Source organism: Orbicella faveolata, unplaced genomic scaffold (assembly GCF_042242905.1).
Source record: "Orbicella faveolata isolate gen_17 unplaced genomic scaffold, um_ofav_v1 contig_3, whole genome shotgun sequence".
NCBI lineage: Eukaryota > Metazoa > Cnidaria > Anthozoa > Scleractinia > Merulinidae > Orbicella > Orbicella faveolata.
The window spans coordinates 14,854,460-14,874,124 of record NW_028301558.1 but is presented as its reverse complement, the minus strand read 5'-3'; the positions used below and the strand labels follow the sequence as shown (position 1 = coordinate 14,874,124).

Below are 19,665 nucleotides of genomic sequence, written 5' to 3'. Positions count from 1 at the left end.
TGTTCGTTCGTAAATTGATCTCTCGTAAGGCTTGCAGCGACCCGTTCCGAAAACGCTTAACGTCCTTTAGTGTTGGTCTACCTTGAACGGTGTGTTCGTTTGTATGTGATTTCATCGCCCCAGAAATCATGGAATCCGTGCTAACTTTCCTCGACGACAATCTCTGTAAATTGGATGTTATTAAAACTGGTAACGGGGAACGGGGAACGGGGAACGGGGAACGGGGAACGGGGAACGGGGAACGGGGAACGGGGAACCGGGAACGGGAGTCTGGGAACGAGTGTACAGCGGTAACCCGCCTAAGAATCCAACATGGCGGACAAAGGAAAAGAAAAGGGAACAATTTGGGGAAATGTAAGGAAGTGTTACGGTTGTAAACTTTAGTTTCTACCGGTTGTGCCTCAAAGTCCAATATGGTACTGAGAAAAACAAAGCATGAAATAGCGCCTGGGGAGAAAGTCGAATCGGTAATATCACATGCTGCCCCAATCGGTCACTACAAAATGCAGACTGCAGACCGGGTACAAAATGCAGACTAGGAACAAAATGCAGACTGCAGACTGGGTACAAAACGCAAACAGAGAATAAAGACTGTTTCCCGTCTGATACGTGACAACATGTCACCTAAAAACATACCGAGTGTCACGCAGTCGCTTTTCCGCGGTCATCTTTCACCAACATTAGCATTATTGTGGAATATTCCTTGCTCGTTTCTTCATATATTTCGTCTTTAACAAAGCGGCCAGGCCACGGGTTATTTATCCGCTGCTCACCTGATTTGCCAGCTGACTTGCCGATCTCCGAAAGACCGCCTTTCTAGCTTCCTAATGCGAAGACAGCGGACGACCCACGTGCAATGATGCTCATGTGTTATGTCACTTGTCCTCGATATCATATTGCGTGTTGCTATTTTTAAATATTGATATGACAGCTCGCGCACAAAGTGAGAAGATATGAGTAGACTATGAAGGCTTGAAATTCTATGTAAGAAAGACTGTGGCCTGACCGATTGGCGGACCTAGCTTGTGATAATACAGGATAATACCGATTCGATTTTCACCCCAGGCGCCATTTCATGCCTGGTTTATCCCAGTACCAATCGCACTCTGCTCTAACAAGAACGTAATGGGCCATGATCTGGTGGCACAGCCGGTAGAAACTCACGTTAACAACCGTAACACTTCCTCACATTTCCCCAAATTGTTCCCTTTTCTTTTCTTTTGTCCGCCACGTTCAATTTTCACGCGGGTTACCGCTGTACACTCGTTCCCAGACTCCCGTTCTCGGTTCCCCGTTCCCCATTCCTCGTTCCCCGTTACTAGTTTTAGTAACATCCCTGTAAATTCCATGTGCTGTACGCAGCACAGGTGGCGCGTGCGCTTTAGAGACCAGACGGCGATTTGTGACTGAACGCGGAAGAAAAAAAAAAAACGGACCCGAAATTTAAACCTAGGCCTCACTGCCTGGGTAAAAAGCCTGTCCATGCGAGGAAAATTTACTGTACTTTCGTGATCAAGTTCCTTATTCTCATCAAATTCATGAGACGACGCGACAATATCACAGCGATTGAAAGAATGAGAGCACAGACTCCGTCCCGGACACGAAATCCGCAAAGCAAAGCGACGAAAACATTTCATGCTAAGAAAGTTTTAAGAAAGGAAAGGAAAAGGTTATTGGTGAAAGGCAAAAAGAATATTAATTAACTCAAAAGTATTCTGACGGGGAAATGCAGGGATTCGAAAGTGGAATCGGTCATCACGAAAGTAAAAGGTTGTACAAAAGTTTGCAAGTAGTCCAAAGTTCACGTGCTTGGTGTAGTGATTCAACGCAGTGTTTAACGATGACTTTCCAAAGTTTTGTAAATGGAATAAAGGATAGTTACAGAAACTCTGTCTCTGAAATTTATTCACAATTTATTTACTTATGCTGAAGGCTACGAAGTCCGTGTTTCTCTGTATTTTGCTAAATGAAAACTATTGCTTGAAAGCTAAGCTTATGGAAACCAAATTCATTTATCGTGTTACGCATGCATGCATTGAATTTAAACTCAAAATTTTTGATAGAAAGAAATATTTTCCCTGCTTTTTTTGACAATCTAAATTGATCAGTCAAGCCCAGCTGACTCCATCCTCCACAGACCGTGGAAAGCACCGAAAAAAGGGTTTAAAACTTCCTTAATTTTAATCTCAAGCATACCCGGAGTCGGCGTAAACTTTTTGCTGTGGAAAAAACAGATAAAGCTTTATATGACGACCAACTTCTGGTCCTTTTTTTCCTTGCATATTGCTATTTTGAATGAAAATATATTCGTGTTATTGATATCTCAGCCGCTGAAAGGCACAACTGTTTATTACATTTGTTATCGCTAGAGTTCCGAGTTCTCTAATTCGCGCGTAGAGCTGCCATAGATCAGGAACCGTGGTTTACCGATACAATAGAACATAGGTTTAGCAACTCTACTGACCACTCAGAGCGTGCGTAGTATCTCAGTTGTTTTATAAACTCTGATAAAGCATGGCTTTTTGACCAATCACAGCGCGCGCAGGGTCCTATCTATATTATAAATTGTATTATACCCGTATCAAGTCTTTGGCGTATATGAATATATACTCTTGACTTGTAATTAATAATTGTGAATAATACATTTGATGAGTTTGCGTGACGGACGAGTCTATTGTTCGCTGTAAGAACTGTTGACCTCTCTATTTTTGACAAATTGGGTACTAAAAAGCTCCCAGTAGAAAAACTCAATGCAATCGATTTTGTATTTCTTTAATGCATGTCTTGAAGACAGGGCGAATTCGCATATTTTGATTGAAAGCAGTTCAGAGTTTCTTTTCTTTTCTTGAAATAGCCGGGTTTGATCAACAACCCCGGTTCAAGGCTTAACTAGGAATTTTAACCAGCATGTTACTAATTCACAGAGTATTTTAAATAAAGCTTTTCTCCGTTTTATCGCTAACTAAGCATATTGGAATTCCAACGAGAACGCAGCCTAGGAACCACACCAAGAAGGACAGTACACAGAGGACAACTTTAAACTTATAGAGGAAGTCCATTTTCAATGGCAGCAACAACATTATGGAACACTTTTTCACCGAGATCAGAAACAGTAATATTTATTATGTGTCGGTTACGTCATGAAAAATAAACTTTTAACTGTTTTCATTATCATCTTTAATCCTTTTTATTTATAATAAATCATCTCTGAACATTGAAAAAACCATCTTTGTGGTATTTCATTCTCCGCAAAGAATAGCTCATGAGTTGAATCATAGTATCTCCAATATGTCTGTGAAATCTGATAATCAAGTTAAATATTTCAGACTCATTTTTGATTCCAATTTGAACTGGAAACCATACTTACACGAATTGAGCAAGAAGGTTTCAAGAGGTATTGGTGTACTATCTAAAATTAGATATTATGTAAATAGAAACATATTACATCAATTATATTATTCAATTATCTACCCCTTCCTCACCTATGGTTTATCAGTTTGGGGCAATACTTATAGTGCTGCTCTTAAACCCTTAATAACTCTTCAAAAGAGAGCTATACGTACCATAACTTTTTCAAAACCAGATAAACATTCTGAGCCTCTTTTTAAGGAATTAGAGATCCTTAAATTAACTGATCTTGTTACCCTTCACAGTGCACTCCCCATGTATCACTATTACTATAACCTTCTTCCATCTTCCTTTGAAAATTTCTTTCAAACAGTAGCATCTGTACACTCATACAATACTAGGCTTGCTTCTAAATCAACCTTTTACATCAATATTATCAAAACAAACTATGGTAAATTCAACACTCGCTTTGCAGCTGTAAAATTTTGGAATCACCTTGACGAAAGCGTTAAACACCTCCCCCTTAAAACATTTAAGTATCGGTCCATATAAGAAGGATAGCACCACGCGGCAAGGAATGCAAAAAGGTGCTAACTTTTGTGCAATTTTGCTATTGTTGTACCATACTTCTGATTGGCTCAATCAATAAACTCTACCAAAACTTCAGATAGCTGTTTATACATTAATGCGTAACTGATCAACTATCTTCCTTTCAACAAAACCTGTTCTGAGTCTAAATACCACAGTAATCCTACGTGGGGAACATTGGAAAATTGGAAGCTTTTATTGTCTTTGTTTACGACTGTTGTGATTGGTTGAATGTTTTAACACAAAGGAAACTACCTTTCAAAATAGAGTTAAAATACATTTTATTTCATAAACCTTCTTTCCATCGGTTGATTCATTCTACGTATGAAAACACAACCGTTTTGATGTGGGGAAAGCGTATTGCCACAGAATAATGGAAAATGCTACAGTTCTTATCTGGATCATTACTTAAAAACAAAGTCAAGCTAAACATTTTACAGTCTTACTGTTCATGAGTTTTCGACTGGTATTTGTTTATTTATCTTGTTTATTTATTTATTTATTTATTTATTTATTTATCTATTCATTTAATTATTTCTTCTTTTCGTCTCTTTTTTATTGACTAATTAATTGCTTTCATCAAGCTTTAGTGCCAACCTACCTCCCTTACTTAAACATTACTTAGTTTTACTCAGCTCGATTAGCTTTATAGTTATCCTGAGTAAACATTACCTCTTTTTTGTATTAATAATTATATTGTAAAGTTTAACTTTTTTTTTTGTGCTAATAAAACTTGTTGTTGTTTATTGTACTTTCAAGAAACTGGCGCTATATCAATATTTCATTTTGTTATATAGTTTACGGTTCAAAGGGTCGTTCTTTTAATACTTGAGTTTTTTATGGGAAAGTTCATTCTCGCATGTAATTAATGTTTTCGGACGTCACACGGCGCTTCATATTACCGACATATTTCATTCTGATAGAATCTACATGTAGTGTTATCTCTTAATAACCGAGCGCGAGGGCCGCACTGTGGAATATTGGCCCGAGTTCGTGGAAGTACGGACCGAGTGCAACGAGGTCCGTGCAAAAACGACCGAGGGCCAATTTTCCTCAGTACGGCTCGAGCAAGCCAGGTTAGTGAGTAGTTTATTATATGGCACTCGGGACTTGAATTTGCCGGCTTTCGGAAGCAAAAAAATCCACGGCGTATGACCGTTTCAATGGAAATGGTCCGTATGGCACAATCCCGACCAAGAAAGAACCAATCAGAACGCTCGGAATTTACCTCAGAACTACCTTTAAATAGAGTAATGGATTATAATATTTCATGCAAAGGGAAATTCTTTGTAGGCACTATGCATTACACGTCGCAAAAATGAATGAAAATCAAAGACAAAACCTGTTCCCTACTTTTCTAAATACGCTGCATTGAAGGAACAACATAATTTATAAATGATATTTCTATTCTTTCAAATATAACCGATGATAAGCCTCTACCGAAACGGACGCCTTAGTCCAGTTTTGCAAGACTGTACTATTAGCTTAACTACAAAAGAATTGAGGTTTAACCGGCGTTACGCTGTGCTTTTCATTTTTGACGAAAAATACCGGTAAATACAATAAAACGCGAGGAATATAGTAACATGCATGTCAATATTTCACTGGCATTCCATTCAATCACCGGCCATTTTGGATTTGTTTGAGGAAAGCTCGGTCAGGGAAATCACATGCTTATCGCCGCGACGTTATCGGTTTCGAAAAGCACCGTTTTCAAAATGTTTTTTTGGTCCACACTAAAACGCACAGCCGGGGCTTTCAAGTTCCTCCGGTTTCGTGACGGATAGATGTGGACGTAGAAATAATGTGGACAGGGCCTCAGTGTATCATAACAGCTCGTTAAACGACGTTCTACTCTAAAACATATATCTTGTCAGATGTTTTGGTGTTTCGTATCGCTGTATATTTTTACAAGTTGTGCCGTATTTTGACGAGCCCGTTGGCGAGTCAAAATGTTTGAGTGTTTTCTTAGAGAATGACTGTAATTAGTAACTTTAAGTTGATCAGTGACGCGCAGGCTACAATCAGATTCATTCTTTACAAAGACTGATTTTCAAAGGCGTGAAAAGACAAGAGCGCCTGGGAAAAATCGAGAGCCGACTTTGGCATCGCGAACCGGAAAATTCTTCTCGAAAAACATCTAGTGAAACTAAAAGGGGAAACAGGCGTTACACGCATGACAAAAATTTCAGTTTCTCAGTGAAAAAAACAAAAACAAAACAAATGTACGAAATAATCTAAAAGAAGACAATAAAAGAGGTGACAAAGCCTTATTTCAGGCCGTGTAAAATGCCACATACAGATTATGTTTTCCAGTATATTTACAATACCAGTAGAAATAATAATTTCGGGATCTATTTAGAAATCTTCAGCTGATCTTCATAATTTGCTCCTAACTATCTGCTGCAGTTGAACTCGTGATTTTCGCACTAGTCCAAAAGCTTTTCGCTACACTAAAACCACGAGACTACAAATACATAAAAGTATCAACATCTGTAACTGACCTTCTCTTGAACTGCTCGATTCAGATACTTCATTAAAGGCGATAAGCACGTGAAGGATATCTATGGAACTATAGCTACGAAGTAATGTGCCGCAGGAGAGGCTCCGTACGTCCTTGATATGTCTTAATCTTACTGTACAGAGAACAAACTTAGGGAATGACGACTCTGTCTAGGAATTTTAGTAGTAACGCCTTTTTCAGTTTTCGTTTCTATCTACGTAGCGGTTACAATAGGCCAAATAAGGCGGCCCTTTTTCCTGTTTTGGAAGTGTGAGAGGCATTCAAAGCTGGTTCACTGCATGGCTGGATAGACATCAGCTTATCGCTTCCCGTCAATGCAACGTTCGGAAATCGAACAAAATCCGTGGATTGAGTTCGATCGGGTAAGGCAATCAAACGAAATCGAACACCGCACTTTCTGTGAGCTCGTTTTCCGAACCAATCGAAGTCAATCGAGCAAATCGATCCCAAGATTCAAGATTCTGTTTATTTGCCTTTTTACCTACTATATTGATTATTTATAAATATTTCAATGTATGGTGAGGTGACCTCTAGAAACCACCAGGCTTATAGTTGAGGCCACCTCGTACATAACAATACGGTCGCATAGATAGTGCTACAGTGTGCGGCTTTGCCAGTTGAACTCAATCCATTAGATATCAGCAACCGAAAATAATCGAACTCGCATATCAAACTGTGAACTAAATGGCCTCAAACCAAGCTTCCCCTTGCTCTACAAAGGACGTCCTTAGATCTATATGTCCCTTGAAGATAATGCAACATCAATGGATATAAAAATGTTTTGTCTGTGAGGTTTCCGGTGTTAGGCTGGGAGGGGGGGGGGGGGAGGGGGTCTAGTAAAGTGCGTGGAGTACAAAAATATGTCACGCTATGTCAAGTTTAAAACTATAAGACTACCAGAAGGACGTTTTAGGATAAAAACTAGAGGTAGGAACAAACGACATTTCGATCTCGCTGAAGTGATTTTCGAGTTTCAAAAGAAAGTGATTTAAATATTTTGCACATATGAAGAAAAAAACTATGACGTGAGAATTTCAAAAGCGATAAAAATACATGCAAATATGCACTAAGCGTTACTAATAATACGTGATAAAAAACTAAAATACAAAGGGCTAGATGAGACAATAAGACTATGTTTAAAACTATACAAGATACAATAAGGTGAAATATGAAATACTGCGCTTTGCACGGATGGAGTCAGACTGCTTGTTCAAAGAAGACCTTAGTTCTTTTATAAAAAGCATCTCATATCATAAATTAAGCAATCAAATTTGCTCTGGCACTTTCCTAAGATCTTAAATGTAAGATCTATGTCACTCATGTCCCTTCCATTTTGCTCTCTGACGTGTTTCCGGATCGCAGACCACTTATGTTCTTCAATACGTTGATAAAGGCGTCGGCATGTGTAGCCGACATATAATTGGCATCACACATATTAAACCGCATTACACAACGCATCGCTGATTCACGATAGGGGGGGTTCGTTTCTTGGATCCGATACGATAAACAAAATTTGACAAAATAAGAAGATTGCATTTTCAACCTACATTTCATTTCTTGCGGCCCGACCCGACAGGCCGCATTAATTAAGCCATAAAATTAAGGAAAACGTCCAGGCAATGGTTTAAAACTAGTAAATAGAAACGACTACTACAAATGCAAAAAGAAGCACCGCGGACAAACTTTGACTAGATTAAAAGGATTGCATTTTGTTTTCCATGTGGCTATTGTATCGTAAGTTGTCATTTATAAGTTTAAAATTGTTAATGACAGAAAGCACACAAAAATGATCAACATAGCGTGACCAATTAATCAGTTGCTAATTAATCAGTCTTTCATTCTGATTGGCTAGCTGCACCTTTGATGTTGGAATGTAATTTCAAATAGACCGTATAAACTAAAAGTCTAGGAACATTGACGAAACTAGGTGACTTTTTTCACGTACGGGCTGGAAACTAACTTAAGAAACCTTGCTTTAGTTGATTTTATAGCATGGGAATGCGTCCGTTGATATAGTCTGTTTATAGACTGTTATCTTGTACATGAAACATAACGTAGTCATGATAAACGTAATAATTCAAAGTGTGGCATTTGCAGTTTTCTCTATAAAAAGTACACAGTTTCTTAGACAAGGAAAAGCCATATGTAGATGGTAGAAAAAAAGAATATAAAATCGATAGTAAATCTTGGAATTAGTCCTCAAAATCATCCAAGTAACCAACCACGTCAAGTCGGCAAAGACACAGTACAAATATCTATAATCATTGCGATTTCGTCAATTATAATTTCACCCAACAATGATTTATTTTAGATAACTATTGTTATTATTCCACACGGGGGTCGCGGCTTAAATTTGTTGAGTCAGCTGCTATAAATGACCTTTTATATCGGCCACTGACTTCATCTATTAAAATCAACAAGTTCCCACCAGGTGTTGAATAGTTTCATCACATTTTCAGTAACAGAAAACGGCTATGAGCATTTGAATCTAAGATTTCAAAACTTTACTAGGCTGTCTTTCACAACGCCTAAGATAGAGAGACTCATACCAACAACAAAAAAGTCGTCTTCATTATCGTCTGAATTATTTCAATTATTACATTATGTTAATTTATGTAAGGAGAGCCCACGCGATAGACTGCAGTCACGCAGAGAGACTGCAAGTGCTCTGCGAACAAATCAGTCTAAACTAAAACCTTTGTTCTAAAGCTCACACAGGTACCTATGCAGTATCACTACAGGTGTGTCATTTTTTTAAAGCCAAAGCTAAATGACCAGCTGGCCGGTAGGTGCCAAACCTTGATCTCCACGTGAGCATAACTATGCAAAAATAACGAGTAACAGCTAGATTGTTTGTTTTCCGAGGTTCTCGGAGCGTAAATTATTTCGCAGCTCAAGAAAAGCGACTTTACGAACTGAAGATAAATAATTAACACCAAAAAAAATATACATTTTCAGACAGCAAAGAAAGCAAAAAGCGTGAGTAAGTTTCAGAATAACAAAATATGGAAAGCTTTCATGGCAGCCGTTAAGCAGTATTTATTTGCTTAACTCGACATCTCGAAAAGCAAAATTAAAGAAAAAATAGTACGTTTTGCAGCAATTAACACTTTCAATGGCAAGTCCACCGAAGCAAAATCTATTCCTCTACATAAGAGAGAGATGACAAAAAAAAAAACCACTAGATCTGCACGAATACAGAAATCGAATTAGCCGTTAAGTCATAAAATCAGTGAAGCCAAACATCAAATACAGCGGCAGAGAACTGGTCGATTCGTTATTTTAAACACAAGATGAATCAGTGATTTTTCCAGCATAACACCATCCATAACAATACAAATATAACAAGTAAAGGGCTACATAATTTCAAAATCCCGCCATAATTGTACAGAAGCCACTAGTCACTGAAATAAAGTTGTTATTGTACATACCTATAAGACACACGTCTCCGCCTGATCCTGATATGTATCATGCGCTACGTCTTTTCACCCAGCGCCACCGGAGGAAAGGAGCCGCGACAACATTCTAAGCAACCTCTCTTGTTAGACGTTATACTACTCATCATTCGCGTTCAGCGAGGACTTTCACTTTCACTGCTGGCGGAAGCAGAAATAAACAAAGCCGATAAATAAAATTTCTGAATTTTTTCTTTATTTTCCTCGAAAGGAACGGTAGCACTCTGTATTCTTAAATCATACACACCTCGAGTCTATGGCGTCCTCTTGTATTCTGTTCTGAAAGCCCACAATCCTTTGCGGCGCGACAAACCCCACGTGGATAGTTTCTCTGGCTATGAAACATCTCAAACCAGTCTTCAATTCTCAAACTATACAAACCGTTTTAACCTTATAATTAACTCTCAATTTGTAAAAATCAACATGAGTTGCCAAACCAATCACATCCTTACTGTCCTACGACTAGACTAAAGTAGACAATCGGTTTTAGCAAACTGAAGAGGTCACGTTTGTTGAATTGTCACTCAATTATATCTGAACGATTAGGCTCAGACGTTAAACATGACAGCATATACCCCAAAAGATTACTAGCACGGCTGAATTAAGAGCCGTATTTAGCTGGCTAAAGCAGCAGACATAAAATACACTAAAAAATCTTACCAAGTCTCGTGAAGAGGTCTTGGGCACGATCTGCCTCCTCCGTTCAGTACTCCCACACGTTTTTAATCTCTGCGGCTCAAGCCACGCCTTTGTTGGACAAAAAGATAACCAGTTTGACAAACGGATTTCCGCATGTACACGTATGATAGCACGACTTCCCGCCGCTGCACTCTTGGTCAATGTAGATCTGAGATACAAAATCAATAAAACAATAAATAAAAGAAAGGCAATCAAGCACGCATTTGGCATGCATATAATTTTGTTCCTCTTTTTAGAAACAGCTTTTACAAGTTCAAGCTTATCTTATCATGGGAAATACAAAGACGTTGCCATCAATTGTTAGGCTTGATAATGCTTATACCGTTAGCCATAACTATGGTGAGCCACAAAAAACATTATCGCAACATAGAGCAGCACAATGCTTCGGAATCACGATTATCAAAACTACCTAAAAAGAGAGAAAATCGCTCCCACTAAAAGCACATCTTAGACGCTACTCTAATTGAAAGACACAACTCTTTGACATTACGGGGGTCTTCTCAGAATTAAAGTTTTCTTCCTCACGAACGTTAAACGTGAGTGCTCGCTTACCGCCATTAAACTGACTAAAATGACTTAGCACTTGACCGCGCATTGATACAATGGATTGACACTATGTAGAAACCGCTCATTAAATACACCACCACGTGAACTCTGAGTGGGTCCTAAATGTTTAGACCAACGTAAAGTACAATAACCAAGAGGGCACTCCTCGACATCCTTTGATACGTACCGTACGTAACGACAAGTAAGCAAGAAGTTACCTCTAACTAGGGTCAAACGTTGAACGTCTTTCTTTATGGGCATGGGGGGAGAGTGTGTAGGCTAGATAACCAGCCGCTGTTTGGCAAGGAAGCCCGCGCCCCTCCCCCCCGGGGAGAAACGTAGACCGGACACGCGAGAGCGGCGTAATTCGAGCCTAGAAGGAGTAGGGAGGTCATCAAGTTCCTATCTGGCAGACAAAACCTTCAATCATGGGCAAAAGTGTTGACACATTTTAAAGAACAAACGCGTTCTATCGGCGTCCTTCCGTAATTGAAAAAAAAAAAACCAAACACCTTTTTGGTCGATAGCCAAACCCCCCTCTCCCCCTTTTCAATGTTGAAATACGCTCCGTGGACACTGTCACAAGGTTACAACATTGAAAAGGGGAGAGGGGGTCGAAAAGATAAAATTGGAGATTGAAAAACGCACGTGTTCAACGAAACAGGTTTTTTCCGGGGAGTATCTCAACTGCTTTTGTCCATGATTGTTGCTTTACCATTCTCTTTGAACTGCTAGTAGACAACTCCGTCTTTCTTCCTCAGTCAAACCCATAGCGATCTCATTTACGATGTAGAAACTGATTTGCCTATGTATGCAGACGATCACCAAATCCATGAGAAAGGGGAGTCTCCTTGAAGACAATCTAAAAAAAAATACCAGACTATGAATATTTGTAACAAAGGCGCAAATAAGGATAATGACCTTTACAATATTTGTTTCGAGTGGTGTAACTGAGAAATGATTGTCTGAAACTTTTAGGTGTGGCGGTAGACTGTAGCCGCAGCGTCTCCAATCATATTAGTAACATTCGCGTAAAAGCAAGCCAGAGGATTGGTGTCACGAGGAGGCTGAGGAATTGAATTCTTACTAAGGCAAAACTACTCCTTTTTAAGTCAGCCATTCTTCCCTATCTATCGGACTGTCATTTAGCCTGGCATTTTTGTAAAGCCAGTGATACTAGGAAGCTGGATAGGTTGTAAGAGAGGGCACTCAGAGCGGTTTTTGTGGCTTATGCACTATAAATGCATTATAAATTATAAATTTCTCAATAGGAAGTACTGGACTTTTTTTTCGAATTGACTTTTCACATGAATAGGTCTCAACAGTTACCGTGCCTTATGCTAATGAGGCAAAATTTTGACCCGGTATGGTCTAAGCTCTTGTAAGTGACCACCTCCCGTTAGCGACCATCGAGGCTTGGAATTTTGGGTGGTCGCTTACCGGAGTTTCGACTGTATACTAATTTTAAATTATTCTTAGGTTTTGTAACTTGTAAATAGAGTTATTTTTAAATTATACTTAGGTTTTGTAATTTCTTTTTAGGTGTCGTCTATTAGTAGAGGGGTATCCCTCGGCTAGAGCAATCCGACACGTTAATAAAGTTATTATGTTATCATTATCACTATTATTATACAGCCTCACAACCATGCGTTACATCCCCTTTGAAAACAATTGAGACTAATGGATTGCAAGCTCTCCACCTATGACAGCGGTTGAAGACTTGCTTGGCAGCCTTCGCGGCAAGGGACTGACTTACACCATCAATACTGCCAGGCGCGCCATATCAGCAGTTACTGTCCCTATACCTAAAAGGAGTTACTGTTCCTAAAATAATATGACGATTGGCAGTCATCCACTTGTTTCTAGATTTATGAAAGGTGTATGCAAGGGTTCCACACCAATTCCTCGTTACCAGTCAATCTGGGATGTACAACCTGTGTTAACCTCCCTCAGCCCTGCTGAAAAGCTTGACTTGAAATCACTCGCTCTCCAGTTGATCATGTTGATAACCTTGGTTTCTGCACAAAGGGGACAGAGTTAACATATCCTTGACATTGACGGTATGAAAGAACGGCCCAATGGATTTGAATTCCTTACGCCTTGCTCAGCAGTCTTAAAAGCCTACCAGGCTGATTCATCACTCTGTGTAGTTACTTATTTGAAGGAATACCTCAATATTTATTAGTTTCATCAAACCTTATAAACAGGTTTAAAGAAACTATTTTCAGAGGGATAAGAATTTAAGTATTCAAACCACACAGCGCAAGAGCTGTGGCAACCTCCAAAGTTAACGGTGCTTGTGTTCCTATTCATGAAATATCATCCACTGCCGGGTGGTCATCCACAAGGTGCTTTGACATGTTTCACTGTTAAACCAGTTGGGCAACCCGGTTTTGCATCTGTCATACTTCAGATTGATAGACCACAGACTGGCTTCTTAAGGACGGTGCCTACTAAATACGAAGGTTTTTGCGCCAGGTTAGGACCACGCGGAAAAAGTAGATCTTTGCAAGGGCTACTGGAATCCCCGAAGAATTGGGGTAGCCATGCATTTTTCCGACATAATTAGCCTTAAATCTCAACAAAAATGCTGACCTCAGCATTTTTCTGAAAAAAGAAGGAAAGGATATTTCTTCACAGACGTCCTTAGAATTCGCCTTTACAGACAGAAAAGCAAACACATTTATAAACATCTTGAAACTACATGGTAAATGGTAACATAAAAACCATTTTTGGTTTGTTTGTAATGGCAAAATCGTCGCAACAGCGCTTTTAGGGCCTCTGACAGCCTTCCTCTGGTTCAGCTAAAATACAGTCTAAATACCCTTTGCTCACAACCAGAAACTAATCACGTGTTGAATAAGCTTGCCACTTCCATTTCATAGCATAAAATGTAGGGGTAGCCCTGCGTTTTTTAAAGTTATTGATCTTTTTTGAAAACTTTTCCGGTGCCCGTTACATATTTTCCTGTCACCTCCCCAGTAAGTATTTGCGTATCTCGAACTTGTTTTGGGCGCACACTACGCCATCTGCAGGTACATGTTTACAGTTGGATTTCAGTATAATTTTCGACACATAACAGCTATTTTTTCAGCTGGAAGGCGTTAAAAGTTAGTGGTTAGCGATATGCTGCTATTCTGGTGTTCCTGGCTTAAGTACAGGTTCATTAAACTTGATTTGGTCACAGTGGGAAAATTTTGCTTTCATTTAAGGTGGCTCCATAGGGTAATCATTTATGGCGTTGCGTGCGCAAGTGTTATGTTTTGAATGCTGTTTTTGCATTCGCTTTCACACCTAGTCCTCTCAAACTTACTACATGTAATAAGCAAAGATTAAATAGTATTTTGCTATCATCTGTTAAAATTTTGGGATTTAGCCTTAAGTTGTAAATGCCCAAACAAAAGTGTTTTTCACTGTTTTTACGGCTTTATTTGTGATTTTCATGAATTTCCTTCGGTGAAATCTCTCAAAAGTTTTACATCACACCGCTTCCAGCGGGATACGAATTTTAAACACGAAAAAAAGTAGGGGTTGTAAAGGCAGTTTTTTCGATATTTTCAAATTTACATCCACGCATGACAGAGAACGGAAATTCCAGCTTTCTGCAGTTCTAGCTTTCAACAGCAATTATAAAGACGCCATTAAGCGTAAAGTAAAAGTTATCGAGGTGGCCACTCTATCAAACAACTCTCCCCGCTTTAATTTATTCATATCACATCGAACAAATCCACATCAGTTATACACAATTGTGCTGATTCATTAATTTGCATCTGCAGTGCCCAAAATAATCCACCGAATAAAATTCCATGGGATATGTTTGTCTAGCTTCAGTTACTTATGACGCATCAATCACGCCACGAGAGGTTGACTTCTTCTAGACTCGGTATGATTAATTAAGCAAATCGATCAAGCATTTCATTTCTAGTGAAAACATCAAAGATCAACACAGAGAAAACTAAATGGGAGAGACAAGCGAATGACAATCATTGAATCAATCAATCCAAAAAAGGCTACGAAGCTGAACCAAAGACGGAGGTTACAGTCACAAATGTGTTTTTAAACCTTCAAAACGTCACAAAGCCGCTGTGTACGCTGTGTACGCTGTGTAAATGCAAATTCAAACACATTCTTGAGTTGACTAAATCCGCAAAGTCATTACTCAAAGGAGGTCATGAGTCAATGCCTCACTTAATAACTTAAAACCACAGGACCGCTTTCCGTAGTCTGGGCTAAGTTATTAAAATTGTGAAGGTACCTAAAAGTCTGAATGGGCGTCCTACTCTTTGTATTTTTGCTTTTAGTACTATCATTTATTTGGCGGTATTGGCTATAGTAAAACAAATCTTTCATGACGTCTAAAGAAGTCCGTACACGTCCATGAAGTGTCCCACAAACACCAAAACAACGTCGATATTGCGCAAGTTCCGCGTTGTCTGCGCAGAAACCAATTCGGCCTTAACACACAAGTATATTAGGGCATTCTGTTTAGCTTAGACAACGTCGAGTGATTCTTGCGTGAACATGCATTTTTTTGTCAGTCATGCGTTACTATTTTCATCTTGTGACTCTGGGGTGTAACCGAAGACAATGCCTCATCACATGACCGAGTGAAATCCACATTCCTGAGTCACTGTTGTGTTCATTATCACTTTGATCAGTACTGAAGCCTGGTTGTCGTTTTCAAGGAACTGCGACTCGGTTTTCATTCTTTTGTGAAGAAAGGCGATTTTGCTTGGAACAGCCAAGGAAGAAAATGAATCTCAGGAGAAAAGGACTAGCCAATCTTTTGGGAATGAAAGAAGTATCAATTGCCAATTAACTGACATTGGAAAACGATATTTCCCAAACATCACTGTTGACTTCCCCCTAGAGTGCACAGGTGGTTTCACAAGGACATTCAAAAGCACTGGACAAGTACCCAAAGTAATGCATCAAGAACGACCCGTATTTTTCGATTAATATCGGTAAGTTATAGTATTGATACGTTATAACTTCCACCTACGTCTTCGGCATACCGTCGTTCGAGGAAGACCGAACTATTATCGATTACACGAGGCAGACAATGGAACACGTGATCCTACGTCACAATCTTTTCGACATTTTCTAATTCAGCAACGCAAATACTAGACAGGCTTTTGTATAGAACCTTAAAGGACATTCAGTTTAATTTTCTCCAGCTCTACTTGTTGAAAACAACAAAAAATGGAAGCGACGCCATATTCTCTTTCAGATATACAGGTGCGTGTAATTCGAACTTAAAGCCATCTTAAGTTCGCTGAAGTAGACTCAAGTAGAATTTCGCCTTGATCAAAAACAAAGGTGCGATGAACTTCCTCACACATAACCTTTCATCTACCTGAAAGTACAACGTTTAAGATAAGATGCTTTGTCTTGGGAGTGCCTCACCACAATAAAATGATTTACTATACCCACAATGTTTGACACGCTTCCTTAGACTATTTCTATCTTGCTTCTAGGACCAAACAGCTGCAATAAGGCAGCATGTTCTTCAGCAGCAGAGAGGGTACGTAAAGTTACACTGAATCTCTTATTATTGGTCTCATTTCAAGTCCAGCGCAGTTCATTTTATTGTAAGGCAGGAGCCAATAGTTCAACCAAAACTCATTTCTATTCATTGCACGTCGAAACCTGCTTAGCTTGCCTTATTGATGCAAACTACAAATCCAAAGACTTTAGTGAACGTAACAAGCTAGCACTGATTTAAAATTCTTCACCAAGTTGAAAATCACCAATCTGTTTGTTTTACACAGAAACAATTGGAATGATGTGCCCCTTCCAAGTGCATACGTGAGTATCAGACAACAAATGTGTGCTGCTTGTGTTCATTCCACACCGATCCATTAAGCCTCATTACTGTTGATCATCATTGCCTGTGTCAGGCAATGCTTCGTTATAGAGATACCTCATCAAACTAGCAAGTGATTTGCAGAGTTATAAGAATATACAATTTGTGTCTTGTTCCTAGGACGAAACTGCCATAAGAACACAGGCTCTACAACAACCACAATTAAGGTATGAACATGTTTATTACTCAGTCTTATATGATCCCTTTCACTTTGGTCGTTATTGAGACTTCCAGTCTCTATTTCAGGATGTACAATTATACCTTCCAGGTGCACCGATAACACAGCCTAGTGATTTCTGTCAAGCTTTGATATTCCACTCAAAAGAAGTTTACAAGAAGTTTCAACTTTCTACTAATCTCTCTTCGTCATATCTTACCAACATAAAATTTACCAATTTGTATATTTTACCATGAACTTTAGAAATTTGTTTGACCTTTCACCAGGACCAACCACCAGGATGGCTTCTTTTCAGGACTACTGGTGAGTATCCCATCAAATTTCATTTCTGTAGATTGATCATCATCTCCTTAACCTTGCTTCCAAAGAGTCATGCTTTGTCTTGAGAGTGCCTCACCACGATAGAATGATTTACTATACCCACAATGTTTGACACGTTTTCTTAGACTAATTTTATATTGCTTCCAGGACCAAACAGCTGCAATAAGGCAGCATGTTCTTCAGCAGCAGAGAGGGTACGTAGAGTCACACTGAATCTCTTATTAATGGTCTCTTTCCAGCGCAGTTCATTTTATTGTAAGGCAGTAGCCAGGAACTCGATCAAAACTCATTTCTATTCATTGTACCTCGAAACCTGCTTAGCTTGCCTTATTAATGCAAACTACAAATCCAATGACTTTAGTGAATGTAACAAGCTAGTACTGATTTAAAATTCTTCACCAAGTTGAAAATCACCAATCTGTTTGTTTTACACAGAAACAATTGGAATGATGTGCCCCTTCCAAGTGCATACGTGAGTATCAGACAACAAACGCGTGCTGCTTGTGTTCATTCCATACTGTCCCATTAAGCCTCATTACTGTCGATCATCACTGTTTGTGTCAGGCAATGCTTCGTTATAGAGATACCTCATCAAACTAGCAAGTGATTTGCAGAGTTAATAAGAATGTACAATTTGTGTCTTGTTCCTAGGACGAAACTGCCATAAGAACACAGGTTCTGCAACAACCACAATTAAGGTATGAACATGTTTATTACTCAGTCTTATATGATCCCTTTCACTTTGGTCGTTATTGAGACTTCCAGTCTCTGTTTCAGGATGTACCATTATACCTTCCAGGTGCACCGACAACACAGCCTAGTGATTTCTGTCAAGCTTTGATATTCCACTCAAAAGAAGTTTACAAGAAGTTTCAACTTTTTACCGATCTCTTCGTCATATCTTATCAACATAAAATTTACCAATTTGTATATTTTACCATGAACTTTAGAAATTTGTTTGACTTTTCACCAGGACCAACCACCAGGATGGCTTCTTTTCAGGACTACTGGTGAGTTTCCCATCAAATTTCATTTCTGTAACTTGATCATCATCTCTTTAACCTTGCCTCCAAAGAGTTATGCTTTTTTCTTGAGAGTGCCCCACCACGATAGACTGATTTACTGTACCCACAATGTTTAACACGTTTTCTTAGACCAATTTTATCTTGCTTCTAGGACCAAACAGCTGCAATAAGGCAGCATGTTCTTCAGCAGCAGAGAGGGTATGTAGAGTCACACTGAATCTCCTGTTATTGGTCTCATTTCAAGTCCAGCGCAGTTCATTTTATTGTAAGGCAGGAGCCAATAGTTCAATCAAAACTCATTTCTATTCATTGTACGTCGAAACCTGCTTAGCTTGCCTTATTGATGCAAACTACAAATCCAAAGACTTTAGTGAACGTAACAAGCTAGTACTGATTTAAAATTCTTCACCAAGTTGAAAATCACCAATCTGTTTGTTTTACACAGAAACAATTGGAATGATGTGCCCCTTCCAAGTGCATACGTGAGTATCAGACAACAAATGTGTGCTGCTTGTGTTCATTCCACACCGATCCATTAAGCCTCATTACTGTTGATCATCATTGCCTGTGTCAGGCAATGCTTCGTTATAGAGATACCTCATCAAACTAGCAAGTGATTTGCAGAGTTATAAGAATATACAATTTCTGTCTTGTTCCTAGGACGAAACTGCCATAAGAACACAGGCTCTACAACAACCACAATTAAGGTATGAACATGTTTATTACTCAGTCTTATATGATCCCTTTCACTTTGGTCGTTATTGAGACTTCCAGTCTCTATTTCAGGATGTACAATTATACCTTCCAGGTGCACCGATAACACAGCCTAGTGATTTCTGTCAAGCTTTGATATTCCACTCAAAAGAAGTTTACAAGAAGTTTCAACTTTCTACTAATCTCTCTTCGTCATATCTTACCAACATAAAATTTACCAATTTGTATATTTTACCATGAACTTTAGAAATTTGTTTGACCTTTCACCAGGACCAACCACCAGGATGGCTTCTTTTCAGGACTACTGGTGAGTATCCCATCAAATTTCATTTCTGTAGATTGATCATCATCTCCTTAACCTTGCTTCCAAAGAGTCATGCTTTGTCTTGAGAGTGCCTCAC

At 39.0% G+C, this 19,665-nt stretch overlaps 1 long non-coding RNA gene across 3 annotated transcripts in view; it reads right to left on the bottom strand.

Annotated features, from left to right (window-relative positions):
• LOC149106535 (uncharacterized) overlaps window positions 1–19,665 on the bottom strand; it is a 138,412-nt gene that overhangs the window by 18,182 nt on the left and 100,565 nt on the right. Inside the window, exons 5-8 of one of the 3 annotated variants that reach the window (XR_016209848.1) lie at window positions 11,876–12,022; window positions 10,576–10,762; window positions 10,163–10,286; window positions 9,892–10,056 (exon numbers count right to left, since the gene is read on the bottom strand). This is a non-coding gene — a long non-coding RNA (uncharacterized LOC149106535). Of the gene's footprint in view, window positions 1–9,891; window positions 10,057–10,162; window positions 10,763–11,875; window positions 12,023–19,665 lie in introns of all 3 variants that reach the window. The other 2 variants (XR_016209846.1, XR_016209847.1) reach the window with 2 other exon arrangements.